Source organism: Sinohyriopsis cumingii, chromosome 9 (assembly GCF_028554795.1).
Source record: "Sinohyriopsis cumingii isolate HCF-2022 chromosome 9, ASM2855479v2, whole genome shotgun sequence".
Lineage (NCBI taxonomy): Eukaryota > Metazoa > Mollusca > Bivalvia > Unionida > Unionidae > Sinohyriopsis > Sinohyriopsis cumingii.
In genome coordinates this window covers 99,149,183-99,171,702 of record NC_142969.1, presented here as the reverse complement: position 1 = coordinate 99,171,702, position 22,520 = coordinate 99,149,183, and the positions used below count along the sequence as shown (strand labels likewise).

The 22,520-nt window shown below is 34.6% G+C and overlaps 2 long non-coding RNA genes across 2 annotated transcripts; both read right to left on the bottom strand.

The window, feature by feature from the left end:
• Positions 1-6,238: 6,238 nt before the first annotated feature.
• LOC149792322 (uncharacterized) lies at positions 6,239-9,278 on the bottom strand. Its single transcript, XR_016423544.1, has 3 exons — positions 9,147-9,278; positions 7,989-8,222; positions 6,239-7,372 (listed from the first exon to the last, which is right to left on the bottom strand). It is a non-coding gene; the product is annotated as an uncharacterized LOC149792322 (long non-coding RNA).
• Positions 9,279-10,168: 890 nt separating this feature from the next.
• LOC149792321 (uncharacterized) lies at positions 10,169-22,479 on the bottom strand. Its single transcript, XR_016423545.1, has 2 exons — positions 22,310-22,479; positions 10,169-13,249 (listed from the first exon to the last, which is right to left on the bottom strand). It is a non-coding gene; the product is annotated as an uncharacterized LOC149792321 (long non-coding RNA).
• Between the last annotated feature and the right edge of the window lie 41 nt (positions 22,480-22,520).

The window sequence follows — 22,520 nt, the reverse complement described above, 5'->3', positions numbered from 1 at the left end:
ATAGAGTATAATCAGCTTTGTATCGGTTTCAGTTTAGATAAAATTTCTAACTCGCGTCAAGTGAATCAATATGAAACTTTCGTCATGATACGTTTGTTTTATGTATTTAGTTTCCTGTGACCTTTTATTTTTGTCATCTCGTTACCGTTTTTATGCAATTGTCTTCCAAGGGTTCTCTTTGTCAAGATTTTGCATTAGCTGACTGTATATTGAAATATCATTTACTATTTTTGCAACGTTACAATTTGGACACTTCTTTCATTCCATTTATTTGTGCATCTTTTGCCTTGAATGAACTTTGTACGACATCATTTGTTGATACTGTCACAGTAAGATATACCTCAAATTTTAAAATTAGGTTAAACTTCGTTCAAATTGAAAAAGTTATTTATTTCAAACAGTGGCGTCGCTAGTGGGGTGCGGGGGTGCAGACCGCACCGGGTGACACCATCTCAGAGGGGTGACACCAAAATGAAAAATTGCAAATTTTACAGAGCACTCACTGCTCGGTCTAGTCGGATTTCATAAGCGGATAACCGATCATAGTTAAACACATGACTAGCAGGCACAGCAGTGACGTCGCTAGGGGGATGCGGGAGGTGCGGACTGCACCGGGTGACACCATCAGAGGGGGTGACACCAAAATGACATTACTAAGGATTCTGTATGGTCTGTTACGGAAGGTGGACCATGGGGGTGACACCATGAGCTACCGCACTGGGTGACACCAACCCGAGTGACGCAACTGATTTCAAATATTGTGTTCAGTAATTGTTAAGGAGATGAAAACTATGTTATGTCAAGCATTAATTTTGTTGCAGAATAAACGGAATGATGGTGAAAATAAAAATGAAGAAATTTGTAGGGTTGATATACATCAGAGTAACTTCAGAAAAGAAGAAAGATCAATCAAGATCTGAACATCGAGAAAAAGAAAAGAAAAAAACTTTTGAAAGGTTCACAAAGCCGAATGATTAATATAGAAAAAAACTAAATCGTTCTTTCTACTCCTGCCACGCTGACCGAAATAAGATCCATTGCGAATTAGTTAATTAGGCGGAGTGACAATTGTCTTTTTTAAAAACAATTGATGATGTTTTAGTGACTAGTAAATATGGTTTTGTTATACTAATAGTCAGATTGAATGAACATGGTTTTAAACTAGAACCCAGTAGATTGTAAACTAAATCCAGTTCCAGTAATGATTAAACATTTCACTGTAATTGTCCGTGGTAATAAATGAATACAAGAACTAAGATAATTACCATTTAGTTAACCATTTAATTTAGCTGTTGCATTCAGTTACAGCATGTTTTTAAAGAGACTGGCAAAGGTAAATTGGTTTCTGAGAAATCAAAATGCTGAGCAATCAAGTGCCATCAAGCGAGTTACAAGTGATCACCTTTTAGCACAAAACTCCTACAAGATAAAATAAGTATAACGTTGAAAGTAAAATAATGAGTGCAAAGTTATAATCCAAACCCAAAACGTTCCCAGCAGTGGTTAATCTAGAGATGTCTTTGCGAGCGGGGGTTGTGGTGGCGTATTGGCTGATAAAGGAGTATAGGAGTTGTAGGAATGCCTACAAGCTTTATAATTCCTTCAGATCCAAGGAGTATTAAAACGTTCTGAATGTTGCTGTACAACAAACATATTTATCAGTGAACAGTACGCAGTTATATCATCTCAAACTACCTCCCTTGCACATTTACAGTTTCCCAATCAGGTCTATATTGAGGATGTCGCAAAGTTTGAATACTGTGCTCTTTCATGAAATCTCGCACGCAAGTATGCGCGTTTATGCGTAGATTCGCCACTGCGCAGATTCACCACTCATTAGAGTCATTGGATACCTTTGGTACGTAACTGTGATTGACCAATTTTACTTCAGACACACACACACACACACACACACACACACACACGTGCGGCGCCAGATCCTTTCACAGATATTTTGTTTTGATCTGTCCATCGGCAATACATTTGTTGGCAGGTTGAAACAAACAGAAACGTTACAAAAATATTCAGAACTTTAAAAAACAATACCCTCTATTACTTATATTGTTTTATTTTGTTGTAGAATATTAGGATTTTAGCTAAAGATTTCAGATATGAAACGGTTGGACATGGAATGTTAAAGATGAGATTATAAGGTAAGTAACGCAATAACCGGTAATGTTATTACTGCTATGAATCCATTGTAATAATTAACGAAAATAATATATACACGGAAATTTCATATAGAGAATCGAATTTGGTTTCGTTTCTTACAATATTTAATGTTACCTAAATGATATTTCTACTACATTAATGATAAAGAAGCTAAAATCGCATTAATACCAGATGGGTGCTATAAGATTTAAAGAAGGGATGACATACACTGCAAAAAATATTGATATCGATTGGAAAGAAAATACATCAAAAGAAGTACTTGTTGCTCTCAGTAATAATTACACTTTTCCTGCAGCTAATTACAACACATATATGTTGAGGTTTACTAGTCGAATACATTATGTGGGTTTCCTTAACCTAAGAATCGGTACGTATTTATAAAAAAGTTACATTCACATTAACACTTATTCTACTGGATAATATACAACTTTACTTGAGTCCTTGCCTCTCAAGAATGCTTTCCGTGGCGGCTTTATTTCGTAGCTGGTTAGTTATTACTGCAAGCAAACGATGTACGATGCATATATTAAATATGCTCATTAAAGAAGAAGAAGAAGGAAAATATCGATTTGCACCGTATGCTTTGTAAGATACGTTTTTCATGTTGAGTTAATGCTATTGAAATATCTCTATGAGGTCCTATTGAAATCAATCAGACATTTCTTATGGACAGTAGTGTGTAGGTTGCTCGTGCACCAACTCAATCATTAGACAATGACTTAAACTTAAATTACCAATATTGCACATTATATATACGTATTATTGAGTCTTTTCGTGAATATATCATGTCGACATGATCACTTATCCAGAGGAACAACGCTAATACGATTCTCAACATGACATCGAAACAATTTTAGTACGGAAAAACTCTTTATTTGAAAACTCCGTGTCTATGAGGACATCCATTCGTAAGAAGAAGCGGTAACTAGAATTTCAAAATGCCCACTATAGCAGACATACTGAAGGTCACATCAGTACCATTGTCATTATTACCAACTAGACGTCATAAGAAGCCTTGTTGTGAAAACCCCATGTTGATATGAGTTTCGGTTTTAGTGACTTTCACCTTAGGCGCATTATCGATATAAATATGTTCATTCTGGATGCCTTGTCTGTCACACTGGATGTTATATAAGCACCATTTTCATTCTGTATCAATAAGATATCATAATATTTCTTCTGGCCAAAACAGCAGGTCGATATGACGTTCCGTTTAGTAGATTTAGGAGGTTTGGATTCGAGTTGGTGTTTGACGCCGCAAGAACTGAAATAAAGTACTTTTCTCAAAGATACACTCCACGGTAGCTGACCCGGGTTATCCGATGGCAGAATTCGAACTCGAATCATTTTGTTATCGAGTCTAGCACGCTGATCACTGTGATACATCGGGTCTTAATTTGAGGAGAAGTATCCATAATTTTTTTTTCAACATTGCTGCAGTGGAGGCTAGATTAGGACGTACTGATTAGTCCTTTGGTGATATCCCTATGTTGATATAACTATGTATCATGAGGAATTAACGATAAAACGATTTTCAAGATAGTTGCCATGAAAACCATATTGGCTGTCCGATCGGCACCGTTTCATATAAGACCAGCACGACATCATGAGAAATGTTTTATTAAGTCTCATTTTCTATGTAACTATTCATTCGGGTGGTGTAGCGATAAAAGATTGTTATCATGACCACTACAGCAGCCGAACTAGATGTAAGATTGATAACATTTTAATTTAGGAGCAACTAGACATCATAAGTGTTCATGTTAAAGCCCAATGTCCCTATTACTTTCTGCTTAAGATGTATAGCGAAAAGATTTTAAAACGACTGCCGCGCAACCATATTGGATATCAGATGGGTACCATTTTCATTTTGTACTAACTCGTCATCGTAAAAAGTCTTCCGGTGAAAATCTCGTGTCGACATGACTTTCCGCTGAGGAATAGCAATACAAATATTTTCAAGATGACTGCCGTGTGGAGCATATTGACTCTCAGATCCGCATCATTTTCATAAAGGTCCATCTAGATAAAATAATTTGCAAATATCCCACGACATCCAATAGGACCGCTAGAGCAGTCATGTTGATAATATTTGAATCGCTCCGCCTAAACAGAAAGTCATATTAACACGTGTTTACCACCAGAATTCATATTATAGTATCTAGTTGGTTCTAAATGAAAATTGTGCCGATCGACATTGTCATTTATGTGCCGTCTGTGATTCTATGTATTATATTTTTGGCAGTCTTTGGTATTTGGTCATATGGACATGGGGTATCACCAGAAGATTATTATTATGTCTTGCTGTCAGAACTAAAAATGCCGGAGAGCTGACATCTAATATGGCTGCTTTGTTAATCATTTTGAAAATATTGTTATCACTGCTCCTCCTCCTGGATGGTCATATAAACCTACAGACTTTCATTGCTACATATATTTAAAAGAACGTAAATGATGTCTATTTGTTCTAAATTGCTTTCATCTAGACAAGTGTGTTATCGCTACTCTTCTTGGTTGGTTAGTTATATTGACATATTCCTTCCTGTATGGCATGCGCTTATCTTCTTTGATCCGTTTGGTATTCTTTGGTTCTTGGTATATCTCGTTCTTTGTTAGTTTTTCGTGTCATTGTTTGTTTCCCAATACTCTTTCCTTGTTTGTTTCTGGCAACGTCTTCAGTATTGTCCTGTTTGCTAAAGTCATCAATTGACTCCAATGCATAATCTCATCTATGTTTTCAACTCCGTTAGAAATGTATGGTTCATATGATCATGATATATGATGGTCATCAAAACACATTGAGTTATTTGTCTTTCCTTGCCGTAAGAAACTGCATTGATATTATCCACCAGATAAACACCATCGTTATAAATTGAAACAGCAATTTTATTTACGGTTATACTATATGCTCTAGGTTTATATGACCTAAACATTTCATCGCTTTGTAATCAATTTTATATGCACAGTCTTCACACATAATTTTAAGTTCTTGTAAACTATATTCGTTTGTATACTTCTACACACGCCTTTTAATCTTTGTCTATTTTGAGTGACCATTTGTGGCCTTAACTCACAAAATTCGTGAATTGAAATATCACATAATTCATCATGAAATAGCATAGGAACTATGTTTTATTTATAGGAGGAATAAAATATATTTTACAGTTTTAGTAGTTGCTTGTATCCTATAAATGAGTAGTATTTTTGCTGTCTTCGTAAAAGTTACAGCAGTTCATATTATTACATAATGAATCTATCTCTGTAATTAATGGTTTAATTTTATCATGTTTCAGTACTGTAGTTTGATGTGGTAGAAACGATACATGAGCGTTTACTTAGTATTAACACTGTAAACGTTCCGTAAATAGGGTTGAATGACGTAGTTTTGTTGTTCTTTAACCTGGTCACAATTTGTTTTGTGTAAGATTGTTCTACTTGAAAATTACAGACCTTTCTGGTATTGCTGAATTTCATGAACTTACTTATAGGCTTGTTCTCTTGCGAAGATATTAAACTGATTTTCCAAGCACTCTATCATGCACCAGCAGGAAAAACCTTTCTTGAAGTTATTTTATGAAAATTATTTTTGTCTTAAAGATGTAAGATTTGAACTATTGCTGTTAGTCAAACAATATAACCCTATGTATTACCTTCAATTTGAAAACACTTTTAATTATGGTGGTCTAAATAAACCTCTATATATTAAATCAATAAGCTCTCTTTGGAATAAGCAATTGGCTTAGACAGAGCTGGAATTGTCATTGGTCTTTACAGTACGTCAGCTAAACGGGAAATGATAACAATTGACCATAAAACGCTTTTCAGTGCCTTAGAATCGATGAAAATAAACTGAGGAGGGATAAGAGGACAGCAATAAGAATATCAACTTGTTTTATTTTAGTAATCAGTTTGTATTCAGACATGATTTATGAGAGAGAGAGAGAGAGAGAGAGAGAGAATGAGAGGGGTGGGGGAAGAGAGCACGAATGTCTTCTGTTAGGATGAGTTTAATATATAAGGTGCAAGGAAAGAGCAACATTGACTTTATTGTTTTATTTTATTGAAAAACAAGAGAGAATAAACAATAAAGCAAATACTGTGCCTACTGAACGTCAAAAATGATAAACTTTCATACATATACACTAATATACAAGAATAGCCTGCCACTGAAAATATACAAAGACATCATGAAATATATATGATAAATGAATTAATTAAATAATAAAATAGTAAAACTATGTTTACATAGGTGAATGTTCAACACTAGTTTTTACATGACTGAAATGAGAATTATGGGCATAACAAATTGACTTTTAAGCTTACCATTTATTGTAGAACTTTTGTTTCAAGAAATATTCATTACCATCTAACAACAAACAAGAGAAACAGAAAAAAACCAAAAACCCAAAACAAAACAAAAGCGAAAACAAACATTTAACTTGAAACCCAAATATTTTTATGATATATACAATATTTGAACGACGAATCACTGGTAGCACTCGATTCTATTGCAACAGTGAAGTGCTGTCTCCTTTTCTCTAGATTTGCAAATGATGCGCATGCAATTTAATTAGCCGCCATGACACCTTGGGGTTCTGGGTGGAACGAAGATATCCGTCTTGGTGGGAAAATATTGTGCTTCCCTCGGTCGGTCGCAGTGACCATTCATAGTTGTTTGACTGGACACCAATCCTCCACCATTGCTCTCCTTTTCTCCATGCAAATAGATCGCCGTGCTCCACAATTCATCAACATTGATGAAACTTGGATTGCGGAGCCTCAGTTCTTCTGAAGCCACAAATCAATCGTTTCTGAAGATGCTACAGTTGTACGGTTGTACTTCGTGGACTTTCATGGTCAGGAGTCGCTTTGGACGACCTAGTTGGTAGTCGACTTGTGACGCAAGGTTGAGTATCTTCGCGAAGACCAGAAAAGGCACTCTTATTTCGGGAGTCTACCAGTTTCTTTAGTTCCGGAACTGGAAACCTGAAGTCGCCGCCCTTGAGGACTGGGAGACTTCTTGTTACAGCTATATGCTGTGAATAAGAAATCTGTTCTTCTAGCCACCTTTTCCATTTGTTTTCCTCATATATGTTCACCTCTGCCCAAGTGACGCATGCAAAGCGGGCTATTACTGCCTGCATGGGTTTTGGCGACAGAACCTCGATGTTGGGAATTACGATATTATCAGGATTCAAGTCTGAAATGAGAGAAAATAGAACTTAGTATAAATTTCCCGGTGTAAGATATAATTGAAGTTTATTGTAAGGAAATGGAAGCTTGAAGATATACTTGTCGGCTTATATGTTTCACTCTTTTTCCTAAATTCATCTATACTCATTCTACACCCAGCAATGCTAGTGCTGCATCAAAGCTATTAGATTAAGAAGGTAAACAGCTAAAAGTTCATGACTGAGATATTTTGTGCAAATATGAATTTATTATTGAACGCGACGTTGGTGTTCATTCAAGAACAGCAATAAAAGACAACTCATCATTATTTTCTGAATAATGTTACGTTACGAAACAATTCTTCCGCTCAGCATGCGTGTTCTATCAACCATTTACTTTAAATACATCGGATACAATTTTTAGTCGCAACCAAAATACGATACTACTATAGAATTGAATGTATGATGTATGTTGATCTCGTGAAATTAATATTCTTGCAGCCATTATTAGGTTTTGGGGCATGGAGGAGTAGCTATTATATTCACTTTAGAGGTTTCTTGCTTTAAAAACTCAATAAAGTACATACGTTTAAAGTCAAATCCTGGATCTCTATGATCCCTTCGCTTCTCGACATTCACTCTTACCTCGTCACAGAGCATTACAATATTCTCATTCATATCCGACTTCACCATCGCATACTTCCGGAAAAAAGCAGACTTGAAAGAGTCTCCTTCATAGGGATCATCTAGGAGCAACACAGTCGGCTGATGTCTGGAAACAAGCCTCTCTATGAAGCTGAAACGGTTGTCATGCTCATACTTGCTGCAGTTATCATCAGAGCCTTGAATGGGGATAATTTTATCTGTGTCTATAGACATCTGAAAGAAAAAGAAAGGTAAATATATATACCTAGCAGTTATCGTTTTTTGTTTCACATCCAAATATGCTTGGAATGGAGCAGGAGAGAATAAAGAAATATACACGAAAGGTTAGACTAAGCAAGTGTTGAAAAGTAATTGAACCATTAATTTTTATAAACTTTATTCCTTATTTACCAAACGTAAACTTACTAATAGAGTTATGCCTTATGGGATACCTGTTTATAGACCAAGTTCAGAAAATGAAAGTAGCGTACTGGGAAAACTAAGTTGACTGTCATCCATCCTATAGAGCCGACACGCCGTATGAAATATTCATTTCAGGAAATAAGTTCAAAAATGAAAATAGCCTACCCTGAACGTCTTAAGAGATATTTGCTTCAAGGAATGAATTCAAAAAATGAAAGTAGACTACTCGGAAAATTAAGTTATGTGTCAAACTTGCAATTTAGCTGATATTTTTTACAATGAATGTGCCTGAATATTACCATTAAATATTCAGCAGAAAATTAAAATAGATAGGATTTTAATGAAGTGGGAAGTCAATATTGTTAATAATTATTATCTGTGATGAGATTCCCCATCCATTTGCTCCAGATACATAAATTCAATTTCATTAGTGTCATAGTATAAAAAGAAATCAGTTCCTCAAAAACTAGGTTACAATTAAGACATACTGACTTCGTCTCACGGTATGGTATTGTTGAATTTAACACCATAACACTTGTTAACAAATGATTTTGCAGTACAACTGAGGCTTCGACGGAGTGTATTGAAAGACCACACATAATCTTACCGTAAGATCTGTACTCATTCCGATACCGTTACAGAGGATTGATCACATTTTTTAATTGTTATCTGAGATATTTGATTAGTATAGTGCATTGATCTTATAATATTCGTGGTGTGAATATGTAAACTTACAACAAAATACCTTCGTCTTACATTTCCTTTGAATCCTTTCCAATCGAGTTCTTATCTGAAGTTCCTCAAAGAAGCGTAGAAATGCATAAAAGACCCCTCAGAAAGGAGTTTTGTATCATTACCCGAGCTATTTTTAAATGCAGATGACAACATGCCCAAAAATCAGTACATTTGGAAATACCTGTACTTTGAGTCATAGTCAAATTTGGTTATCTGGTCAATCCAATGTATACTATAGTTGTATAAACAAACATTACGGAGAGTGAATTTTTAAATATGTTTACTCAGTACAAAAATATTGCTTTTGTGTTTCCATAAGAAAGCACACGAATGACATGGATATTCCTATTGGGTAAACCCTTTTCATGCATTGATGAACATTCGTGTGCTTACAATGATTTTTATATTTATATTTTCTGAAGATGTAAATCCTAACTGACAAGCCGAAGACACAATCTCGTTCCCTGTTTCAATTTGACTAGCCGTCCATCTGTTTTCGTGTATCGTATGAATGTATCATTTTAGTTTAATCATGTTTGTATTTCACTTTATAAAGCAAAAGGATCAGGCATACTTTTTTAATAACTTTATTTGTCTTTGTCTAACAAGCCACGGTATACTACAAAATAAATTACATGGATCGTTTGCAAAGCAGATAAATAAATAAATAAATAAATAAATAAATAAATATAATAATAATAATAATAATAATAATAATAATAATAATAATGACTTTATTTAAAGAGGGTAACACAATTAGCTAAGAAATAATGTACCTTCAGGACCTCATACAAAGGAATTTATTTATTTTACCTGCATATCTGAAGTGACTGGATATATTGGGTTTAGAAGGAAGAAATGGATTGGGCATTTCTAATGTATAGTTTTTAAAACACTAGTAATTATATGATGTGAAATGTAAGTATAAGTAACAAGAAACAACCAAGAAGAACAAGATTTTAGAGGATGAATATTTGTAACATATGAATATTTGTAACATTTTAATATTTGTAACATGTGAATATTTGTAACATTTTAATATTTGTAACATGTGAATATTTGTAACATATGAATATTTGTAACATTTTAATATTTGTAACATGTGAATATTTGTAACATTTTAATATTTGTAACATATGAATATTTGTAACATTTTAATATTTGTAACATGTGAATATGTGTTATATCGTGTCACGTTGCTTTCACTCTCCTCCGTCTTCCCACATGCTTTAGAAATGTTTTTACGATCAACGAATTTGGTTTCAGGTACATTTTTGCAACGATATATGTTTATAAAAGGATATCAGGCGAAAATATTGAGTCGGAAATCATTAAATGTTTTGGACAATGAAAGAAGTAATTTTCACGACTTTCGACATACATCCAACAAACAAAAGAGGTCTTTATTATATAAAATGCTACGTGTTTGTATCAGTCTAGTATATACAAATATTGTAATATCTGCTGAAAGACAGTTTGTTAAGGCTGAATGTTTTAAACTTAAGCTCAAAGAAATTATTAAAGAGTAAACAGGTATAGATTTCATTGACTGCACCTACTTGTTCAGCCTTTCAACAACAGATCCGAAAAAACAGGGTCTTGCCCACGTTATGCATTCATTCCCCGACGTAATATTCGAAATATTTTGGGGAGACGTTCCGCCAGGTATAACATTTTCTAGAATGAACAAACTATGGATTGGTTATGAAAGACAAAACAGAGATATTCTATCATTTGTGAATAGTAGAATGTAATCTCCAAAAAGAGAAAAACTTGCCGAACCTGGAGATACCTTCATGGTACATCCATACACCTGTTAACTAAAGCTAGTGAGAAGGCCAATTCCGTACAATGTATTTAGGATCCAAGTCATGTTTTATTGAAAGGTTTTAGGTTAAATATGAACATTCTATGAGCGTTGTGTGATATAGCTAAGCGCATATATTAAGCCAAAGACACATAAAGGGGTATCTTTGAAAGGTATTTTTTCTTGTTTCGAATATGTATTAGAACTATAATATGTTGTTGATTCCAATCGTTTTTGAGGTTCATATGAAATCACGAAATTTACGTACGACATTGTCAGAAAATGGCAATTCGTAACATTGCTTTCTTCTAAATGTAATATAATACAGAAAAAATGTGAATTATTTGGTAAATTTGTGTTAACGAAAATTTCACCATTTAACCTGTTTATCTACCGCACCCTTACAAATGTAACTATGTTAGGAAACTGACAGGCTATAAATAACTTGGTGCAGTGTTGCATCATACTTTCGATTTCCTTCCAAGGGTAACCCATATCTATATAAGGTTAAACCAGCGGAAAATCCGGAAGAATATAGGTCAAGATAACTAAAAACGAGATACGAATATTTCACTAGTTATGAAGCGGGTCTTTCTCATATGAACCAGACATTATTGATCCATAACGCAGATGTCGTTTGCATATATTTGCATATATATATATATATATATATATATATATATATATATATATATATATATATATATATATATTTGTTTTGGAGTTGTGGTTTGAAAGTATGAATAAAAAAACGAATGAAAAGTTGAAAGCATACAGTTAATATGTCATTCCTTGACATGCATGACACAGTTGTGTACGGATAAGGTTTTTAGCAACATTACTGTACATATTGACACAGGTGTGAAAAGATCAAAATGCAAATTTGTGTGTATTAAACTCTCTCCAGATACGTTTGTGCGCGTTTCGTGGAGACAAATTTTAATTGGTAGACTCAAAGAAAAGTGGTTGTGGCAAAGTTTGTTGTATTGTTTTTAAAAACTTGTGTTGTTGTTATAAGCTGAAACCAGTGCAATGCATTTTACTTTAATACGCCCCTCGGTCAATATGTCTGTCTCACTCTCACCACTAACAAGTTATCAAATTGTATAATATTTCGAAGCAAAACAATGAATGTGAGAAAGAGAGAAACAACAACACGACAGAGGAAAATGCGAAAATACACCGGTTGCAGCCACTGCTGTATATGCAGTTGCTTATTTTATATATTTAGGATATGGAATATAAGTCGTCTAGTTTCTTTGATATGTTAAAGAACTTTTAGGAATATCATAGAGTGTATTCCTTGACTTATTAAAAATCTCTTTTCATCAATAAGTCTAGAATTGCACAAGGAGTGTGTTGAAAGATAAAGCGAACGAGCTGGGATCTTTGGATATTAAGTAATGGGCAATAAAAAATAGTGGTAAACACATCGCATATCGAGAGTTAATTAAGTTCATATTTAGAAAATAAAGAGAATGTTAAATTCGAATATATTTGAAAATAAAAATACACGCAAGAGAGTTGAAAAATAATAGGCAATATTCTGATTAAGAAACTTTTAAATGAACCATTAAGATGCATTTATTACTCTTGAGACAAGGAGCCAAGGAATGCTATGATTGATTTTTTACAAAATTATTTTCTTGAACGTTGTTTGGTTTGGTTAAGTAATATAATACCTGTTAAGAAATAGTACAAAGCAATGTATGTTATATGCCGAAATTTGGATGAAATTGCTTCACAGCGTTGTTATTGTTATCAAAACTATGTGAGATTTAGATAGAATGCAGCATGACGTATGATACAGTACACACGTTTTGCAAGACATCAAATATTGAACATACTTCGAGAAAACTGGATTAAAATGGGCACAAGAATAGATGTCTAGCGAATTTCATCTACTAGGGATGTGATTGTTATTACGATATAAAGTTTGTTGTGTATCTCATGTGCTTGGCCATTTGAACGTTATAGGCTTTACATATATAATTTCTTGCTTTGTAGCTGTACTTGTACAGTTCGCTGCTTCCGTCATGTTCCAAATATGCAAATTTCTTCTGTCTCCTGTAACTTATCAAACAGACTTTATTTTTCTCCATGCATGTTCAACCGTTTCTCTGTAGATCATGGGTATTATCAGTTGTAATTTTTGTGTCAGCTTTGTCGAGATTTTCTTGTGCAATATTTTTAAACTCTGGTTGTTGTTTGTCCTCTTCTTGTATATATACTTTGCTTTTGTTACTTTGCATTCATTTTATTTCGTTTGAACGTTATGAACGATTCAACATTTTCCCTGAAAAGAGAAAGCACTGGAGACACTATAATGTGCATGATTCCTTTTTAAATAGGTTCAACTGTTTCACTAAAAGTCACATTCGGGCATCAAAATTGACTCATGTAGTACCTTTGAAGCATTGAAAGTTAAATTATGTAATCACTTTCAAGAACTCAGAGTTTCATGAGGCAGTGAGTTTCTTACACTACAAGTAACTTTTAAGTAATCAGTTTTAAGCACTAACAGTTATTACCGGGATTACATTTACTTAGAAAATTCTATATCTGAATATAGTTAACTGCTCTAAACACACTTAAAAAGGGTAAATAAAAAGAAAATGTTTAAACCGATAAAAGTATGCAAAATGTGTATTAAAATGAAGTGTGCAAGTTAACATTCGATAAAAAAGTGGTAGATTGATGCATGCAATACACAGGGAAAAATAAAACTCCAACTGGAATAGAGAGGAAAAACGTTAGCGGAACATGAATGAAGAAAAAATAAATTCTGTTCACATGCATGCAAAAACCATCGTTCACAATAAAATATTGGCCGAAATATTTGTCCCATGAATTATATGGTCTCTACATTGAAACGAATGGTGTATAATAAACCTTTCTTGATGTTCAACATTGGAATAGACTGTGTACGAAAAAAGAGCGATTCAGCAATAAAAAATGTTGTGACTAATAAATCGCTTAGTTTCGAAAGATTCAACATTCAAAAATTTATGCCTTCTTAATTTCACGACTTTTAGCTATTAAATCAAACACTGAACTATTCCCAAGTCTATGAGACTACTTATACAAATCCATGGAAACACGAAAACGACACATATAATTAAGAGTGGATGAACTTGGTGTATAATAAACCTTTCTTGATGTTCAACATAGGAATAGACTGTGTGCAAAATGGAGCGATTCAGCATTAAAAAACGTTGTGAGTAATAAATCGCTTTGTTTCGAAAGATTCAACATTCAAAGATTTATGCCTTCTTAATTTCACGACTTTTAGCTATTAAATCAATCGTTGAACTATTCCTAAGTCTATGAGACTACTTTTACAAATCCATGGAAACACGAAAACGACCCATTTAATTAAGAGTGGATGAACTTCTTCACTAAAAGAATCAACGAATTATAACAAACGAAGTGATGTCGCATACCGGAGACAGAGTTAGTTTTCGATATGATCAATGTTTATTAACTTAATTTATGTCAATTGATGTATTTAATACACACACTGGACTAAATACGGTATGGAATACAAGACGTTGTAACGAAAATTAATTAATTCAGTTTTTGAAAACAGTAGACAGATACAACTGAATTGTGTAGCCGATTTCAATCAAGTAAGTTTCTTTACTAATATGGGTCGTTAATTTAACAAAAAAACAAACAAAATATGTCACTGTTGAAAAGAGTAAAGCAGAAGTGTACATCGGGATCTGGTCTTCATGCAAAATCAGTGAAAGAGAAAAATAGTATTCAGGCTTTTAACAGTCATTCAGGTGTTTATAGGGGCAAGAGCTGTATTAATGTATTCATTAGAATGCTTAATGAGTTAACCAAAAGCCTAACTAGCTTTTGGAACAATAAAGGTAATGTACATGACAGAATGTTTATACGAGGCATAATGAAAGGAGTTTTATTTCTATCTTTAATGCAATCATTAAAACTACAATAGCCACGTGTTTATAGATGAAACGGATAATAAGTTTAGCATGCTTCCGTTATCTTGTGACATCTACATACCATTCCACCAATAGAAATGGAATAAGTAACGATTAAATTATTGACAGCTTCAAATTTATGAATTCAACTATTTAGGCATTAGCAAATAAAGTAAGGAATGAAACTTTAGAATATATCAATGGTATGATTGAATCGTATTTGACGGAAGACATGTATCCCAACCAATACATAAATCATTTTTACAAATTCGAGGATACCAGCTCGCCTCCAAATGAAACATTAGTATTGATCCTTTAATAGAAAGCGTATTCCAGACATAAAGACCGTTAGCACGCGAATGATTCAATGGAACACTTTTAATTTGAACTTTAGGCGATCTTCATCTGTGATATATTCAACGAGTTTAGCTATGAGAACCTATATATTAGATCCATCCTACTATTATCCTGTTTCAGAATAAGTGTATGATGCCCGTTTGAAGAGATATTTGTCTCATATTTGAAAGCTTAATAAAGAAAAATATATTAGTAAAGCTTGTTTAGGGCACGTGAAGACGAATAATAACTATTTCAATAAGTATGACCTGACTAGAGAAGATTCATTCCTGTAGCTTGATTATAATTTGTACGCCTAGGTTATGCCACAGTACAACCAAACGGAGGTTTCAGATGACCACGTGATTATAAAATATGCCACAGTACTTACCAAACGGAGGTTTTAGACGACTACGTGGTTATAAAATATGCCACAGTACTTACCAAAAGGACGTTTTAGATGATTACGTGATTTTAAATATGCCACAGTACTTATCAAACGGAGGTTTCAGATGACCACGTGATTATAAAATATGCCACAGTACTTACCAAACGGAGGTTTTAGATGACTACGTATTATAAAATATGCCACAGTACTTACCAAACGGAGGTTTTAGATGACTACGTGATTATAAAATATGCCACAGTACTTACCAAACGGAGGTTTCAGATGACCACGTGATTATAAAATATGCCACAGTACTTACCAAACGGAGGTTTTAGATGACTACGTGATTATAAAATAAATCGATGCATAGCGCCGAAACAATAGAAGAGGGCCTGAATAGTTGAGAAGTAATCTGTGTTAGATGTTTTCTTTGGAAGTACTTAACGAGGACACGAACATTTCAGTATTTATCTGTTATAAGATGGTAGCGCCAAGGAGTAAATGTCAGAAATTCGGAACGAATTAATTGATGAGGGAAAATAAAGTGTGAAAGAAAAAATATGCACTTTGTAAGATACAATAAATTACTTCATTAATACATTCATCTTAAATACGACATGAGTTTAGGTAGGGTTAGCACTAAAACAAACTAAATAAGGAATCTTCTTTGTCCATAAGCCTTGGATAGAAGAGCCAAACGTTAAATAATAATCTGAGACAAAAATCGACTAATGACTTTGATAAAAACCCATTTCAACAAATGAATAGTCTGGAATTTGGTAAGACGATGAAAAATGTCAGAGGAAGAACATAATTCTCCCGTAACGACTTTAAAGAAGCTCTGATATCAAGATAGTTACATCATTTAAAATACTGTTGGAGCTAAAGTAAAGCTGAAATGACATTGCGAACAACTCACGTTTTGAAAATATGTAAGCCTACGCACATAAATTACATGAAATTGACGAACATTGATGCGAATTTGCTTGTCTTGAATGTGAAAATGATGTGAAAGGAGCGACAACTCATGTCGACACATCCTAAAGACACAAAGTATAATGTACCTTCTGTGAACAAGAAATTGATGGTACCGCTTAAAACGGTTATGAATGGTAGAATTATTGAGACGTTTATTGTATCAAGGAGTAAGACGTAGAAATTAAAATAAGGATGACTGGGGAGAGATGTGTACTGGTGTAAAGGAGGTAGCCGTGATCAATCGGCATATCTCGCAAGAATTACATTTATGATGTTGAAATAATGAAATTGATTAGGAGTAGATTTGACAGAAAAAAATATCTAGTAGAATATGTTGAAACGTTGTCTTAATTATATTTTAAACAATGAAAATAATTAAATTTATAATATCGCTCATATAAAAGTGTCGTGTTGAAAGATATGTTTAACAATAACAACATTGTGAAATACAAACATTTCCAAGGCCTAAGGAATACCACTAAAATTAGAGGTAACTGAAAAATGAATGAAAAGAAAAGTAAATAGTGTTTTATAAAGACAAGCGTTTTGAGGAAAACCTTTACAAATCCCTGAAAATGTTCAATATCAATTCCTCTCTTAGATATTTTGACGACACAACATTTTAAAGACAGATAAGTGAGCTAGTATATTACAGGATATAGAAATCAAACATGTTATGGAAAAATCGGTCCACAGTTAGAAGGAAAAACAAATTCCAAATGAAAAATGCTAATGAATGTGTGAAAATGGGTGGATCCGTAAGTAATAGTAAATGCTATAAAATAAATAGTTTTGCCTAGAGAGAAAACCGCAAATGTATATTATATTTCAAATCAACAAAGTTAGCACGATGCAACTGATGAATAGTATAGCAAAACACAGCTTATATACGCAATGATGAATGAGTTCAAATAACAGATACAAAAAGAAAACAGAGGGTTAAGATCTATGGATCATGATGCAGCAAGAGCGGGTCAATTCAAATAAAAATGATAACTTGATGGAATCGAAACCTAAACAAAGTTATTTTAAGTAAATAAATGATAATTATTAAATGCTCATTATTTTCTCCGTTTTCTTTAGATTGTCAGAATCGTGCCTTATTTTTCCATACTCTGTACGCATGTGTCTAAAAATAGCATCATGTGTTAGCAACTACGTTTGATTGTAACCAAGCAATGTGTGTGTAAGTAACAGACGTCGTAGCTTTTGATCTACTCGCTTTGTTCGTGGATGAACTAAAAAATGCTGTTTGGTCAATTTGAAAGTAGAGATGATAAAATTAACGATGTGTATGAGTTCACGAAGTCGCAAAAGAAACTTTCAGTAAAGCAAACGAATGAACGGAGTATTGGCAATGTTCAAACAAACCTGAGGCACGCACTAATACAAATACCATTCTGATCACTGAAACAGTTATTTAGGAGAAATGTTCATAACTATTCGTAAACAGAATCGTTCAGGCTATGACCAGTGCTCTCAAGGTCTAGACAAATAGCATAGAAAAGCATATTACGGCCAAGGGCTATCTCGTCTACCTCATATACGTCCGATTTTCAAGTCAGTCCAAAAACTAAATTCGAAACTTATGTACTAGACCATGAGCTTCAGAACCAATCTTGAAACAGCTGTTCCGTTTTTTAGTGCTGTTTTCATGATATTTGTGCTTTTTGCCTGTTTTCATCTTCGTTATTGTGTTCATTATGTATTGGCTGTTAAATTCGTATGTGTTTCTTCATCTCCTTGATTTGGAAATGAGAAAAATTATACTTGTTCTCAGCTGTCTTGCTCCATTGTTTTTGAACAAACCGGCATCACGTGATACTCGCCAGTCCACCCGTTTATGCTACGATGGACCCTCATTAATTGCTTTAAATGACCACTCCTTGGCTCTCCATACTACATTGTGCTCTAGACTAAACGAACTGGGACTACATTCATTATTACCGAAATGTAAACAGAAGCGAAAAAAGAAACGTTGTTTCAAAGCTGGCCGGCGTAGAACAGGAAGAAGAATTCCAGTTATCTTTCTTATTTTGGCTCAACAATTAAAAAAAAAAATTCGATCGTTAATTTAGATAACCTAATTCAAATCCCTATCAATTCGTCAACCTTTGTGTTAGCTATCCAAGAAATACCTCTCCGCATTGCATTATTTAATACCCAATCAGTAGGACCACCGGAAAAGCGCACAGAAATAGGTAATTTTATCAACGGTCAGAATATTGACGTGTTTTTCCTGACAGAAACATGGCTAAAAACATCAGGTGGAATTGCTGTCATCACAAAGAACTCCATGATAAAACGTCTTAACCACACCAACACATTAAATTTCGACCACACATCGTTTGAACTAGTCCAAACCAAACTCACACTGGAGCAAAGGTCAGTCCATTTTTTCTGCCCATATCGCCCTCCTCCTAGTAGAAAAAACCAGCTGGCTGACTCTCTCTTTTTGAAGCAGTCTCCGAATCTCCTTGAGTATGGAAATTCGATAGGTGGCAACCTGATTATTCTTGAAGATTTTAACTTTCACTTTGACTGTCCCGGAAACTCAAATACATCAAAACTCATAGATTTCATTAATGTTTTCAACATCAAACAGTCAGTTAACCAACCCGCCCATAAACATGGTCACATTTTAGACTGGAATCTTCATAGACCTGATGATAACATTCTACGGTCCTCCATGGTTTCATATGACCTTGCATCAGATCACCCCTGCATTATATGCCATCAGTCCCTAACCCTTCACCTTTATCTGCTACTAAGAGAAACCAAATAGAACCAAACTAATGCACGACATCCAAGCTAGCCTAACAACTTGCTTACCTCCTACCGAAGAACAACTCGATAACTGTATGCGTTCATTGCTTGACAAACACGCCCCAGCTACCAAGTGCAGAGTATAAATTCAAACGTGTTCTCCATGGTATAGCAGTGTTAGGTACCAGCTTCGCACTGCTAAAAGAGACACCCGTAAAGCTAAGATGCTCTGGCTTTCCACCAGACTCACTATTCATAAGCAAATATATGAAGCCGCTAAGAAGAATGTCACAAATATAGTATATACAGCGAAATCAGCCCACTATACTACTAAGATCATGGAAAGTTCCAGCTTCCAAGAGCTCTTCGAGATTACTAACAAGCTAATGTCAAGGAACAAATCTACACCACTTCCAACTACCTTCTCTCCAGTCGACCTTCCGGACATGTTTGCAAAGTTCTTCCTTGACAAAGTACAAGCCATTAGAGATAAACTTGACACCACAATCTCAATTGTCTTGTCATAACCATGCAGTTGGGATACAGAGTTTGAGCGGCAACCATTAGCAGCATTTGAACTTGTCTCTATGGATTTCGTACGTACAATCCTGATGAAGAGTGCCCCAAAGTCATGTGAACTTGTTCCAATTCAAACATCACTGCTGCTTGAGTGCTTAGATCCACTATTGCCTTCACTAACTGATGTTATTAATACCTCTCTCTCATCAGGGGAATTCCCATCATTTTTCAAAACTGCCATTTTAAAGCCTCACTGAAGAAACCAATACTAGATCATAACGATTTTAAAGAACTACCGCCCAGTTTCTAATCTCCCATTCATATAAAAAATCTTATAATAGGTTGTTATATCCCAGCTTGTATCTCATCTAAATGCAAACAGTCTTTATAATAATGTACAATCTGCATATTGCCCTTGCCACAGTACTGAAACTACTTTTCTAAACGAAGTTAATGACATTCTCTCTGCGTTTTATAGCGGAAAGATTACAGTCCTCACCCTCCTTTATTTGTCTGCAGCATGTGACACAATTTACCATGATATATTACTTCACCGTCTCCAGCATGTATTTGGCATTCATGATACAGCCTTACTCTGGTTCAAGTCCTACTTGGTCAACAGGACACCAATTGTATCTGCAAATGGAATACACTCCAGCGCAGTTGATCTATGTTGTGGTGTTCCACAGCGGTCTGTTCTTCGACCTGTTCTCTTCATTATGTACACTCAGTCGCTCTTAAGTGTCATAGATCATCATCCAGTGTCTCACCAATTGTACGCTGATGACACGCAAATATACAAATCTAGCCACCAACTGAAGTTGATGATACCATCCAAGGTGTAGAGAGGTGCATTTCTGATGTGAAATCATGAAAGACATGTAACAAGCTGCAGATGAATGATGATAAACTGAAGCCATTCTGATCACAACACAAAGACTTTCTCATTCACATCCTTTACCTCAATCAATAAATATCAGCAACACCAACATTAAATTCACACAATCAGTACCAAACCTAGGTGTTACTCTGGACAGTACTCTCACATTGTACCAACATGTCATGAACATATGCAAGGCTACATATCTTAAGCTGAGACGCATCAGCTCAATTCGCAAATATCTTTCAGTTGATGCCACTAAAACACTTGTGTGTTCATTAGTACTTTCAAGACTGGACTATTGTAACTCAATTCTGACTGGTTCATCTCAATATCCGCTCCAGAAACTTCAAAAAGTTCAAAACACAGCTGTTCGGATCATACTTAGAGTACCACGATCAGAGCACACCTCCCCGTTGCTCTGTACCCTACACTGGCTATCAATTCGATTAAGAATCAAACACAAAATTTGTTCTCAGTGCTACGTTTCACTGTCGGACTCTAGTCCAACATACCTATCCGACCTCACATACCTATCCGACCTCATCCATGTGTACACACCAGCTCGATACTTACGCTCCTCTTCTGACAATGGTATTCTCATTTTTCCCACTATGAAAACAAAGTCATATGGACAGCGTTTTGTTGCATACCAGGGCCCAGCAACGTGGAATGAATTGCCCACTGAACTTAGACACAAAGACACAGTGATCACATTCAAGAGGGCTACAAAAATCACCTATTTCGACTGCAAGAACAAACTTAAAGACCTAATAATGTTTTCTACCTTAAATATTCTCAACATGTTTTTTATGTTTTCTAATTTCATGGTGTTTGTTTTTGTTATCATGTCATTATATGCTTTTTATCTTATAGGTGTTGTCTAATGTTGTAAAGCGCTTAGAGCTTCTAAAGATTAGGTGCTATACAAAGTCCTCATTATTATTATTACTACTACTACCACAACTACTACTAATACTACTACTACAACTACTAATACTGCTACTGTTACCACAACAACTGATACTACTGCCACAATTGTTATTAAAACTATCACAACTACTACTACCACAACGACTACTACTGTTACTACCATAACCACTAGTACTAATACAGCCACAGCTACTACTGCTACTACTACTACCACAACAACTACTACTACTTACTGCTTCCACAGGTATTACCACTTTCAACACAACCACTATTAATCCTCTATTACTACTTTATTATTAGTGATTATTATTATTATTATTTATAAAAAAATTAAATCAACTTAAGCACATATGATTTAAAGCGAAATGTTTTCACCAAGTCGAACTTAATTTTTTTAAACTCAACCCTTCACTAAAGTCTTTTTCATTGCTGTATCTGCTATTTCTTTATTTTATCCGCAGACTTATTATAATACATTGTGCGTAGAGTAGAACTGCTCATTAAAATGTCCTTGTATTTATTCTACCTCCTCCCCCCACCATTTTTTTTTAAAGTTTAGCTTGATAAATAGTTTTTGTCTATTCATAGTATTGGATTATTGCTAACCTGACAACTCTGAAGGAGTTCGCACCCTGGTTTTTCCGTTAGAGCGTGAGTTTACCGATAGGATTCCTCTTGCAGCATATAGCTGCTTTGATTCCTCTCGCGTGTTATACCTTCAGTCTTCCATCCCACATTCCGAACACTGGATTCCAATTCATATTTTTCCTGCACTGTGAGGTGTACTTTTTAATTTTACCTGTAATGCGTTATGGGT